The sequence below is a fragment of the Pan troglodytes genome, chromosome 2, assembly GCF_028858775.2.
Source record: "Pan troglodytes isolate AG18354 chromosome 2, NHGRI_mPanTro3-v2.0_pri, whole genome shotgun sequence".
Taxonomy (NCBI): Eukaryota; Metazoa; Chordata; class Mammalia; order Primates; family Hominidae; genus Pan; species Pan troglodytes.
The window spans coordinates 35,149,358-35,161,871 of record NC_086015.1 but is presented as its reverse complement, the minus strand read 5'-3'; the positions used below and the strand labels follow the sequence as shown (position 1 = coordinate 35,161,871).

Genomic DNA, 12,514 nt, shown 5'->3' with positions numbered 1-12,514 from the left:
GCTGCTCAAGACCATGGAACCCACCTCTTGCATCAGCATGACCCGGATATGAGACATGGAGTCAAAGGAGATCATTTTGGAGCTTTAAGATTTGACTGTCTTGCTCTATTTTGGACTTGCATGGGGCCTTTAGCCCCTTCATTTTGGCCAATTTCTCCCATTTTGAATGGGTGTATTTATCCAATGCCTGTATCCCCATTATACCTAGGAAGTAACTAACTTGCTTTTGATTTTACAGGCTCATAGACAGTAGGGACTTGCCTTGTCTCAGATGAGACTTTGGACTGTGGACTTTTGAGTTAATGCTGAAATGAGTTAAGACTTTGGGGGGCTGTTGGGAAGGCATGATTGGTTCTGAAATGTGAGGATACAAAATTCAGGCAGGGCCAGAAGTGGAATGATATGGTTTGGCTGTATACCCACCCAAATCTCATCTTGAATTGTAGCTCCCATAATTCCCACATGTTGTGGGAGAGACCCAGTGGGAGATAATTGAATCATGGGGGCAGTTTCTTCCACACTGTTCTCATGGTCGTGAATAAGTCTCAAGAGATCTGATGGTTTTATAAGGGGAAACCCCTTTTGCTTGATGCTCATTCTCTTCTCTTATCTGCAGCCATGTGAGATGTGCCTTTCACCTTCTGCCATGATTGTGAGGCCTCCCCAGCCACATATAACTGTGAATTTATTAAACATCTTTCTTTTGTAAATTGCGCAGTCTCAGATATGTCTTTATCAGCAGTGTGAAAACAGACTAAGACACAGGCCAAGAGAGAATGGCATATTTAAAGTGCTGAAGGAAAAAAGGAACTTTTACCCTAGAATAGTATATCCAGTGAAAATATCCTTCAAACCTGTAAGAGAAATAGTTTCCCAGACATAAAAAAGCATAGTGATTTCATCAACATCAGACCTGTCCTACAAGAAATGCTAAAGAGAGTACTTCAATCAGACAGAAAAGGTTATTAATGAGCAATAGAAATTATCTGAAGGTACAAAGCTCACTAGTGATGGTAAATATACAGAAAAGTACAGAATATGATAACACTATAACTGTGGTATGTAAACTACTCTTAAGTAGAAAGACTAAATAATAAACAAATCAAACATGATAACTACACTGCTGGCATGTAGTCATGAAATAAAACATGAAAAAACCTAACTACAACAACCTTTCAAAACATAGCACAATAAAATATAAATAGAAACAACAAAAAGTTAAAAAGCAGGGTGATGAAATTAAGACATAGAGTTTTATTCATTTTCTTTTTGCTTGTATGTTTGCTTGTGCAAAGGGCATTAAGCTGTTATCAGGTTAAAATAATGGGTTATAAGATAGTATTTGCAAGCCTCATGGTAACTGCAAACCAAAAAACAAACAATGGAGACACAAAAAATGAAAAGCAAGAAACTAAATCATATCACCAGAGAAAATCACCTTCACTAACAGAAGACAGGAAAGGAAGGAAGAAGAAAGAGAAGGCCACAAAACAACTAGAAAACAAATAACAAAATGGCAGGATTAAGTCCTTACTTATCAATAATAACATTGAACATAAATGGGCTAAACTCTTCAACGAAAAGGCATAGAGTGGCTGAATGGATGAAAAAATAAGGCCCATTGATCTGTTAGAAACACACCTCACCTATAAAAACACACATAGACTGAAAATAAAGGAATAGAAAAAGATATTCCATGACAATGGAAACCAAAAGCAGAATTTGCTATACTTATATCAGACAAAATAGATTTCAAGACCAAAACTATAAGAAGAGACAAATAAGGTCATTGTATAATGAGGAAGGGGTCAGTTCAGCAAGAAAATATAACAATTGTGAATACATAAGCACCTAACACTGGAGCACCCAGAAATATATATAAAAATATTATTAGAGATAAAGAGAGAGAGGTAGACCCTTATACAATAATAGCTGGAGACTTCATTACTCCACTTTCAGCATTGGACAGCTCTTCCAGACAGAAAATAAACAAAAAAACATTGGGCTTCATCTGCATTATAGACCAAATGGATCTAATAAATATTTACAGAACATTTCATCTAATGTCTACAGAATACACATTCTTTTCCTCAGCACATGGATCATTCTCAAGGATAGACCATATGTCAGATCGCAATACAAGTCTTAACACATTCAAAAACGTTGAAATAATATCAAGCATCTTCTCTGACCACAATGGAATAAAATTAGTAATAAATAACAAGAGGAATTTTGGAAACTATACAAATACATGGAAACTAAACAATATGTTCTTGAATGACCAGTGAGTCAATGAAGAAATTAAGAAAGAATTTGAAAAATATTTTGAAACAAATGAAAATAGAAACACAACATACCTAAACCTATAGAATACAGGGAAAACAGCACTAAGAGGGAATGTTATAGTTATAAGTGTCTATATCAAAAAGAGGAAAAACTTCAAATAAACAATATAACTCTGCATTTTAAAGAACTAAAAAAGTAAGAGCCAACCAAATAAAAAATTAGAAGAAAAGAAATAATAAATATCAGAGCAGAAATAAATGAATTTGAAATGAAGACAACAGTACAAAAAAAATCAATAAAACAAAAAGATGTTGTTTTGAAAATTTAAACACATTGGCAAACCTTTAGCCAGACTAAGAAAAAAAGGAAAGAAGATCCAATTAAATAAAATCAGAAACAAAAAAGGAGACATTACAACTGATACTGCAGAAATTCAAAGGGTCATTAGTAGTTACTGTGAGCAACTGTATGCCAATAAACTGGAAAATCTAGAATAAATGGGCAAATTCCTAGACACATACATCCTACCAAGATTGAACCAGGAAGAAACCCAAAACCTGACAGACCAATAGCAAGTAACAAGATAAATACCTGACAAAGAAGTGGTATCTAGGCTATATGAAGAATGCCTGTAATTTAATGATAAAAGGCTAACAGCCATGTCACAAACATGTGACAGACATGTCACAAAAAGGATATTGAATTGCCAATAAGCACATGGAAAAGTACTGAACATAATTATTCATCAAATAAATGCCCATTAAAACCACATTCATCAGAATGGCTAAAATTAGGCAAGCCACAGTGGTTCACATTTGTAATCCAAGCACTTTGGGAGGTGAAGGCAGGAGTACTGCTTGAGACTAGGGGTTTGAGACAAGCCTGGGCAGCAAAGCAAAAGACCATCTCTCCAAAAAACTTCAGAAAATTAGCTGGGCATGGTTGCCTGTGCCTGTAGTGCAGCTACTTGGGAGGCTGAGGTGGGAGAATGACTTGAGCCTGGGAAGTCAAGGCCGCAGTGAGCTGTGATTATGCTTGCACTCCAGCCTGGGGGACAGAGCAAGGCCCTGTCTCAAACAAACAAACAAACAAATGCTAAAATTAAAATAACTGACCATAAAAAATGTTGGTTATGCGGAGCAACCACAAAATGCTGGGGGTATAAAATAGTACAACCATTTTGGAAAAGATCTGACAGTTTCTTATCAAATGAAACCCTTAACTAAATACTTAATCCTCTGACAGAACAGTTTTACTGTTAGGTATTTACCCAGGAGAAATTAAATATCTTCACAAAAAGACATGTAAGAATGTTCAATTTTAATCATAATAACTCTAAACTGGAAACAGCCCAGGTATCCCCATCAATATGAGAATAATCAAACTATGGTATATCCATACGACAAATCACTATTCAACAATAAAATGGAATGAGCTACTGATACAGGCAACAACATGAATAATTCTAAGAATGTTATTTTGAGTAAAAGAAATCTTATACAATAAAGTATATATTGTCTGGTTCTGTGTACATAAAGTTCTAGAATAGGCAAATTTTTCTATGGTGAAAATATCAGAACAGTGGTTGACTGTGATGGGGGGCAAGAGTTGGTGAGGAAGGGTCATGTTCTACATCTTGATAAAAGTTTGGTTTACAAATGTGTATGCATTTGTCAAATTTGATGCACGTGCAGTTAGGATTTATGCATTTAATTGCATGCATTACATGTATTCATGTGCATTTTACCCCAAAAGAAAAACGTGCAAAAAACTACTCAATTCAATTTAATAATATGCATACTAATGTTGATTTTCAAAAGTCAAACTCTGTAAAATATATGAAGAGTTTGATTCTAAGCCAAATATGAGTGATCATGGCCCAGGACACAGCCTCAAGAGGTCCTGACAAACAGTGCCCTAAGTAGTTGGGTTACAGCTCGGTTTTATACATTTTAGAGAGACAGAAGTTACAGATAAAAACATAAATCAATACATGTAAGGTATTCATTGGTTTGGCTTAGAAAGGTGGGACATCTGGAAGCAGGGGCGCTCACAGGTCATAGGTAGACTCCAAGATTTTCTGATTGGCAATTGGTTGAAAAATTAAGCTTTGCTTAAAGAGTGAAGGCAGCAGAAAGAAATGCTTGAGTTAAAATAAGGGGGATTGTGGAAGCCAAGGTTCTTGTTATGTAGATGAAACCTCCAGGTAGCAGGCTTCAGAGGGAATAGATGGTAAATATCTCCTATGGGACCTAAAAAGCTGTCAGTCTCTTAGTTCAGTCTCTTCTGGGTCAAGAAAAAGCTTGGAAAAGGAACGGGATTCTTTACAAATTGTGAATTTCCTCCACAAGAGATGGCTTTGCAGGGCCCTTTCAAAATATGCCAAAGAAATATATTTTGGGATAAAATACTTTGATTTCCTTTAGGGCCTACTATCTTTCATGTAATGTTATACCAGGGTCAGGTTGGAGTTGGGTATCTTATTGCTACAGAGTCTGTTTTGTCAGTCCTACTATCTGATCTCTATTTTAATGTTAATGCTGGTCAATTGTGCCTAAACTCCAAAGGGAGAGAGTATAATAAGGCATGTCCCACCTCCCTTCCCATTATGGTCTGAACTAGTTTTTCAGGTTTTTCACTCCTTGGACAAGTGGGTGTGTCTGTTCAGTTAGCTAAGGGACTTAGAATTTGATTTTTGGTTTACACTAACATATGAAAGGGGGATACACACTGAGTTTGAAATTTAGTTTGAAATGCAAATTAAGACTGATGAATATAGTGAGACAGAGGGGTAAACATGTGATAAATAAAGCCTAGTAAAATACTAGTGGTAGGTTCTGGGTGGTGGGTATGTGAGTGCTTGCTGTAAAATTCTTTCAACTTAGCTGTTCTAATAGTTTGTTCATTCACTTGAGTTTCCTATGTTATTGATCATATAATTTCCAAATCATGACTACTTGTTTTCTCTTCCAGTCTTACAGCACCTCCAGTATCATGTTGCACAACAGTGATGATAGCAGGTGTGGTGGATGCTTTGGATTAGTTTGCTAAGCATCTTTTCCAACCTCACTCTGATGTGTTTATTGGAGAAGGTTCAGCGAATGAAGCAGATATTTTGCTGGCATGGATTTTAGAAGAGTGACATGTTGCATTATTGCAGAAACTTTCTTGTGAAGCCCAAATATCTGAGATGGTTTCAGTTAATTTAGAAAGTTTATTTTGCCAAAGTTGAGGACACGCGCCTGTGACATGGCCTTAGGAAGTCCTGACAACATGTGCCCAAGGTGGTCGGGGCACAGCTTGGTTTTATACATTTTATGACATCAATCAATATATGTAAGAAGTACATTGGTTTGGTCTAGAAAGGCAGGGACAACTCGAAGGAGGGAGGGAGCTTCCAGGTCACAGGTAGGTGAGAGACAAGTGGTTGCATTCTTTTCAGTTTCTTGTAAGCCTTTACAAAGGAGGCAATCATATATGCATCTGTCTCAGCAGAGGGATGATTTTAACAGAGAAGGAGGCAGGTTTGCCCTGAGCAGTTCCCAGCTTGACTTTTCCCTTTAGCTTAGTAATTTTGGGGCTCCAAGATTTTCCTTTCACATTGTTCAATAGGCAGGTACAGATAATTTATATCTCTCATTTTGAAAAAGTATGTAATATATATGTAAGTTACATTGCATAATAATAAACACATGTGCTGTACTCACAACCCAAGTGAAGAATTAGAAATACTATCAACACTATTGAATCTGCCTGTGTATATTTCCGTGCTTTCTCACTCTGCCACATGCCGCATGCCCCAGAGATAATCACTATTTTGAATTTTGTTTATAAGACCCTTTGCTTAATTTTTAGATACTATTATCACATACGGATATGAGCTTGTTTGTGGGCTTACATAAATGGTATCATTGTGTATGTCATTGCTTGCTTTCATATGCATATAAAGGTATTATATTGTATTAAGTCTTCTAGTTCTTGCTTTTTTCTCTTAACAGTATGTTTCTAAGATTTATTCCTATAGTTATTTTTATCTGTAGTTCATTTAATTTTTAATGCTGTCACATTAGAAATAGTGTGAATATTCTGCAATTTATCCAATCTCTTATTTGCAAACAGTTTTAGCTATTCCCTTATTTGCTACAATCCTGTTATGAACATGCTAGTTACTGTATCCTGTTATACATGTGCAAGAGTTTCCCTAGGGTATGACCAACCAAGGAATAACTGTGTCTTCAGATATGTGAATTCTCAAATTTACAAGAGAGGACCAAATTGCTTGCCACAGTTCGCTCTATTTACCCTCTGTCAAAAAGTGCATGAGTTTTCATGATTCATCTCCTTTAGGACACTTATCAGATTTCCTAATTTTTGCCAATCCACTCTAAAATGATATCTTATGATCTTAATTTGTATTTCCTTCATTGGTAATGAACATTTTTTTCTTGTGTTTATTTGCTATTTGTAATTCTTTTCTGTATGAAGTATCTGTCTTTTGTCCATTTAAATTTTTTGTTTTTTTAATCGCTTTGAATAATTCTTTTTGTATTCTAAATATTATTTCTTTGTCATATGTATGTTGCAATATTTTCTCCTGCTTTGTGCTTGTCTTTATGTACTTTTAGTGTTTTATGATGAATGGATATTAATTTTAATATATAATTTGTCAATGCTTTTGCTTATGTTTATTGAGTTTTGTGATTTTAAGATTTTTTTCCTATCTTGGATCACATTCTATGAATAAAATTGGCTTGTCATTTTCATGTTCTTTCCTAGTTTTGGTGACAAAGTTATTTTGCTTTCTTAGAATGGATGGGGACTAATATTTCATCTGTAAGTCTCTAGAAGAGTTTGTGTATTTTGGAACCATTTATTTGAAAATTTGATAGAACCTGACTGAAAAATGACTTCCCTGTGTACAGATTTTTAATTATTGGTTCTATTTTCTCATACAATTTAGGTTATATTTCTTCTTGAATCAGTACTGTTATATTTTTCTAGTAAGTGTCCATTTTATCTGTTGTCAAATTCATTGTAATACAAATTGTTTATAATGTTATTTTATTCCTTTTTACATCTGTGTGGAATCTGTTCATGTGCCCTTCTTTTCATTCCTAATATTATTTATTTTTCTCTCCCTTCTTCTTCCTATTCCTCTACCCCTGGCTAATGATTACTAGGCTTTTGTCTGTCTCAATAGACTTTTCAAAGAACCAGCTTTGGCTTTTTGATCCTGTTCTCTGATCTGCTCTTATTTTATGTTCTTCTTCTTCGTTGTTTTTTTTTTTACTTTTTGGGTTCATTTTGTTTTCCTCTAAATTCTTAAATTGGATGTCTAAAAAATTAACCTCCAGCTTTTTTCCCCCAATACAAGCATTTAGAGCTATAAATTTCTTTCCAGATATCAATTTTGTCTCAATGTACAAGTTTTGATAGATTTAATTTTAATTTTAATTTACATATAAATATTTTTAAACTTCCATTATAATTTTGTAATCCTCTTTATTTTTATCTTTAGTTTTTGTTTTATTAACTTATCTGCTCTTTTCTTTATCCTCCTCTTCCTTTATTTTGATTTATCCTGGTGTTCTCTTTCTAAATTCTTAGCTCAATAAATTTCAGTCTCTATTGCTGTTATACCTATTCAAGGCCGTATATTCTTCCTGAAATATCACTTTTGCAGTTTTTCACAAATTCATCCCTGTAGTTCCTCATATTCCAAATTTTCACTGTATGAATTCGTGCTACGTGAATGGGAAGAGCAACTAATTTTTTTTCTTTTTAGACAGATCTGGAGATTCTCACATTTTCTCATCTGCAAAATGGGGTTTTTGTCTGTTAAGGCTCTTTCAATTCCATAAGACAAGAAACTCAGTTCCAATCTATTTAATAGAAAGGGAGGCTGGGCACACTTCATGCCCCCCTTGTTTCAGGAGTCATGCCTGTAATTCCAGAACTTTGGGAAGCCAAGGTGGGAGGATTGAGGCCAGGAGTTCAAGACCAGCCTGGGCAACATAGGCAGACCATGACTTTACAAAAATTAAAAAAAAAAAAAAAAAGCCAAGTGTGGTGGCACATGCCTATAGTCCCAGCTACTCAGCTACTCAGGAGGCTGAGGTGGGAGGATATCTTGAGCACAGGAGTTCAAAGCTGCAATGAGCTATGATTGTACCACTGCACACCAGCCTGAGCAACAGAGTGAGACCCTATCTAAAAGAAAAAAAAAAAAAGTGGGGACGGTGGGAATGTAGTGACTCATGTAACTTAAAAGGTCAGGGATATGTATAATTTAAGAGTATCTTTCGGATTGGCTAAAACAAGGTGAACAAAGTCTCCAGTCTCTATTTTTTGTTTTTCCATTTCTTTTCTGTGATTCCTTTGTGTTGTCTGGAATCTCAGGCTTCCCATAGGAAGATTGTCATAGCAGCTTCCATCTAGAGACAAAGCAGCCAACTTGCAACACCATGGTGTCAAACATGAAGATGAAAACCACAAAATAAGAACATCCCAACAGAAAGAAGCATAGGTTCCTGATTGTATCATGATGCTGCCTCATACTTATGCTTCTATAAGTATAGAAGCATACTCTATGCTCACTTTTTAAGAGTTATTACATGTAAGATTTTGTTCCTTCTTGCCAAATGCAGTCCTAACTGAAAGCATTTGAAAAGCTCATAATGCAGAGACTCGCCCAAACCAAATGCTCAATGAATCATAGCAATTACCACTTCAACGCTCCCTAGGAGTGCTATTTTCTTAGAGGGTATAAACCTTACTATGCAGCTTACCAAACCACACTATGTGGTCGCTATCTATCAATATTTTATTTTTTGGACTTCCATAAGGTCAAATCCCTCTTCTGAAATCAGATTCCTGCCTAGGAAAGGAAAACAAGGATTTGGGAATTTAAAAGACGCGTGTGACTTAGATTTTCTCCCCAAAGAAAAGATTGTGTCCCATGGAGCAATGTTTGAGCAGGTATGAATGGGTCTGGGGAAAGCTGATGAGTAATTCCGTTTTACTGGCCTCTAGGCCATTTCAATTGTGTTCCATAAGGCACAGAGAAGACAGCCAAAGGAAAATTCAGGGTTGCCACAGCTTATGTAGTTTCCATGTCTAATCAATGATTCTGCAGCTCATATGAATGAGAAATTTTAAATTGATTACACAGCAGTAAATGAGTACTTTACTGTCTTTTCTGTGTGAAAAATGGCTATGTTCATCCCGTCAAGTGGAATAAGATGATTACATGCACTATTGTTTTATAATAGTTATCCCATCAATAAAACATGATTTCACATCTTTCAAGGGGAGCTAAAGTGCTAATATTTATTTTGAAATAAAAAGGAAACATTTATAAAAGCTTCCTATTTAAAGTCCTCTAAACCATTTAAATAATAAGAATAGTATTTCTAAATTTACCTTTTGGTAAGTTATAGCTAACATAAAGCTGAAAAGATAAATAATAGTTTAGTTAAAAGGAGCAGAAAAAATATTGAATCAGAAACTCCTTCCCTCTCCCTATTCACACTGTGATAGATTGTGAAAAGGGTTTTGTTCTTTAACCGCCTTCCAGCATCCATGCCCTTTACAAGGTGACATTATCATCTCTTCCATCAACAGTGAGGTCTAGAGACTGCCTGTGGCAGTTTTAAAGTACAGTCCCCAGATTCTTTGACACTCCTTTATTGAGAGATGGGTTTATGTTTCCTCTACTTGAATCTGGGTACTTACTGCTTGACAAAAGGAATGTAGTATCAGTGGCGCTGTACCAGTGTCTGGGCCAAGCCTTAAGAAACTTAACTGTTATTTCCTGTCTCTTCTTGTGATGCTTGCTCTTAGGACCCAGCCATTATCCCCCTGGAGAGTATCACAGGAGAGAAATTTGCCAGCCAGATGATGGAGCCATCTTGGAGGTAGATCTTTCAGCCCTAGTTCAGCTTCCCAGCTGATATCTACTAGAGCAGAGATGAACTTCTGTACCAAGCTCTGCAAAGAGCAGATTTGTGAGCAAAACAAAGGATTGTTGTTTTGAACTGCTATGTTTTGAGGTGGTTTGCATAGAAATTGATAGCTGGAATATTGCCCTTGAATATGAGCTATCTGTGTGTTTTACTCTAGCCAATAGAATGGAGGAAGTGATGTTGTGCCAGTTCAGAGCCCATATGTATACTCGAAAGGCCTTGAGAGCTTCTGTTCTCTCTTGGTACCCTACCTTTGGAGACTGTTGGAAAATGAGAGACACGTGGCCAGCTGCTCAGTGACCCAGCCAACAGCCAGCCTATCTGTAGAAATATAAGACCATTCTAGACAAATCAGCCTTCCACCAAATGACCAGAGATGCATGAGCAAGTTAGTCAAGAGCCACAAAGCCTGGCCCAGACTAGAACATCTTGAATGTTTCTCTCATTACAATCATTTTGGCCTTTATCATTAATAGGATGTTGTTGTGGATGGGCAACAGATCACACCAGCAAGTCCCTCTTTCTCCATTTTTACAACAAGTTAAGGCTAAACTCCAACCATGATGCATGTCTGTTAGGAAGTAAGTATTAGCATTGAGACACTAATAGATGACAGATAGATGACAGGATAAGAAACAAGAATGTTTTGGGGTGACAAAGTGTGGTAATAATTCAAAATAATTATTAATACAAAATTGAATTTTAAAAATGGAATATATGAACAATGGAAAGCAATATAGCACTGAAAATGAGTTAACTAAAACCACATGTTATCAATGGGAGAATCTCAAGAATATAATGGTTAGTGAAAATACAACATGGGCGGCAGAATGAAGTATTTTCCTTTTAGGTATCTAAAGTTTTGCAACAGTTGGCCATGTAATTAGACACAGATATTTGGGTGGGCTACATGGAAAAGTGTATTGATTATCATTTATTGGAAGTAAAAAAATGGATTTAATCAGTTTTATAAGAGCTGTCAAAAGACAAAATTACAACCATTCCCCCCAAATTAGTTTAAAGATCTAATTGGCTTTTGTTTGTGATTCTAGAATCAGGCAACACGTTATTTAATAAAATAGAATAGTATTCTGCGGGGCATGAGAGAACAGTTGGTTTTTGTAGGGTGGGAACAAGGAAACAGAACAATTTTTTAAAAAGCAGGTTGGTTAACACTGGTTTACTACAGGTTACTTTTCTTGGAAGGGTTAAAGCACAGGGAACTTATGCTGACTCAGGTAGACTTGATTGCTGTGAATCTCTTGTTTTCAGGAAACATTGGTCTGTTTGGACATTTGCTTGCTTTCTTAAAGTTTCATTCTGATGATGTGGCATTTAGCATTAGTGACCCCATTTCAGTTTGGTCTGGTCTGCTGGGGCCTTAGTGCAGAAGCTCAGTCCAAAACAATGACCTCTCTTAATTTTGTTTAATAGAGCATTTTCAAAGTTTGGTCAAGTTTATATAAAAAATAACATTTAAGCCTAATAAGCTATCTATTACAATCAATAAGCTATTGGCGTTTTAACAGACAATAATTCTTGACAACTATGGAGTATATATAAACATATCAATGAATTAGACTTTAGCTTTCATTTAGTTTTATGAAAGAGAAAAGGGAATCATACATTGCTCAGAATTGGGTTGCATAAGATTTTCATAAATGTTACTTAGTATATTCGGAATATACTTGTCCTCTAATTCCATGGACTCGGTTTCTGCTAGTAGGGCATTGTTTACTTCTACCTTAATCAATGCTTTTGGGAACTGGAGCACAATAGGGCAAAAGTGCATAATTATTCTGACACATCCTGAGATTTGCATTACAGAGGCTGCCACAAGGCTTAAAGCTTGATTAATGCTTAGTGGTGAATTTCTTCTGAAATTATGATTTTCACTCTGCCAAATAGCTCTGCAGATTTTCAGGATCTGTGATTACACCAACTGAGGGTCTTTCACTCTGGGAAATGAATCCTATCCCCACTTGCCTTCTCCCACATCTGGTCTGTGACTATATGCCAGTGCTCTGAAAACTGATCAGCAGTGTTCTTTCTTCCTTTACAGTTTTGTTTTTGCGGTGGATTAGATTGTATTACTCCCTCCCTGTTAGAGGTGTATACGTCCATACTTTAACACGTGACTTTGCAGTGCTTCTTGCTGTAGGAGGGGTATACCTCCCTTGTCCCCTGACCTGGGGCTTAGATAGGCAACTTACTTTGGCCAGTGGGATACTAGCAAGCATGACATAGCTGAGGTTTGCTTGTGT

General features: G+C 36.1%; 1 pseudogene; it reads left to right on the top strand.

Moving 5' to 3' along the window:
• LOC750199 (uncharacterized) overlaps nt 1-10,206 on the top strand; it is a 45,529-nt pseudogene extending 35,323 nt beyond the window's left edge.
• Nucleotides 10,207-12,514: the final 2,308 nt, after the last annotated feature.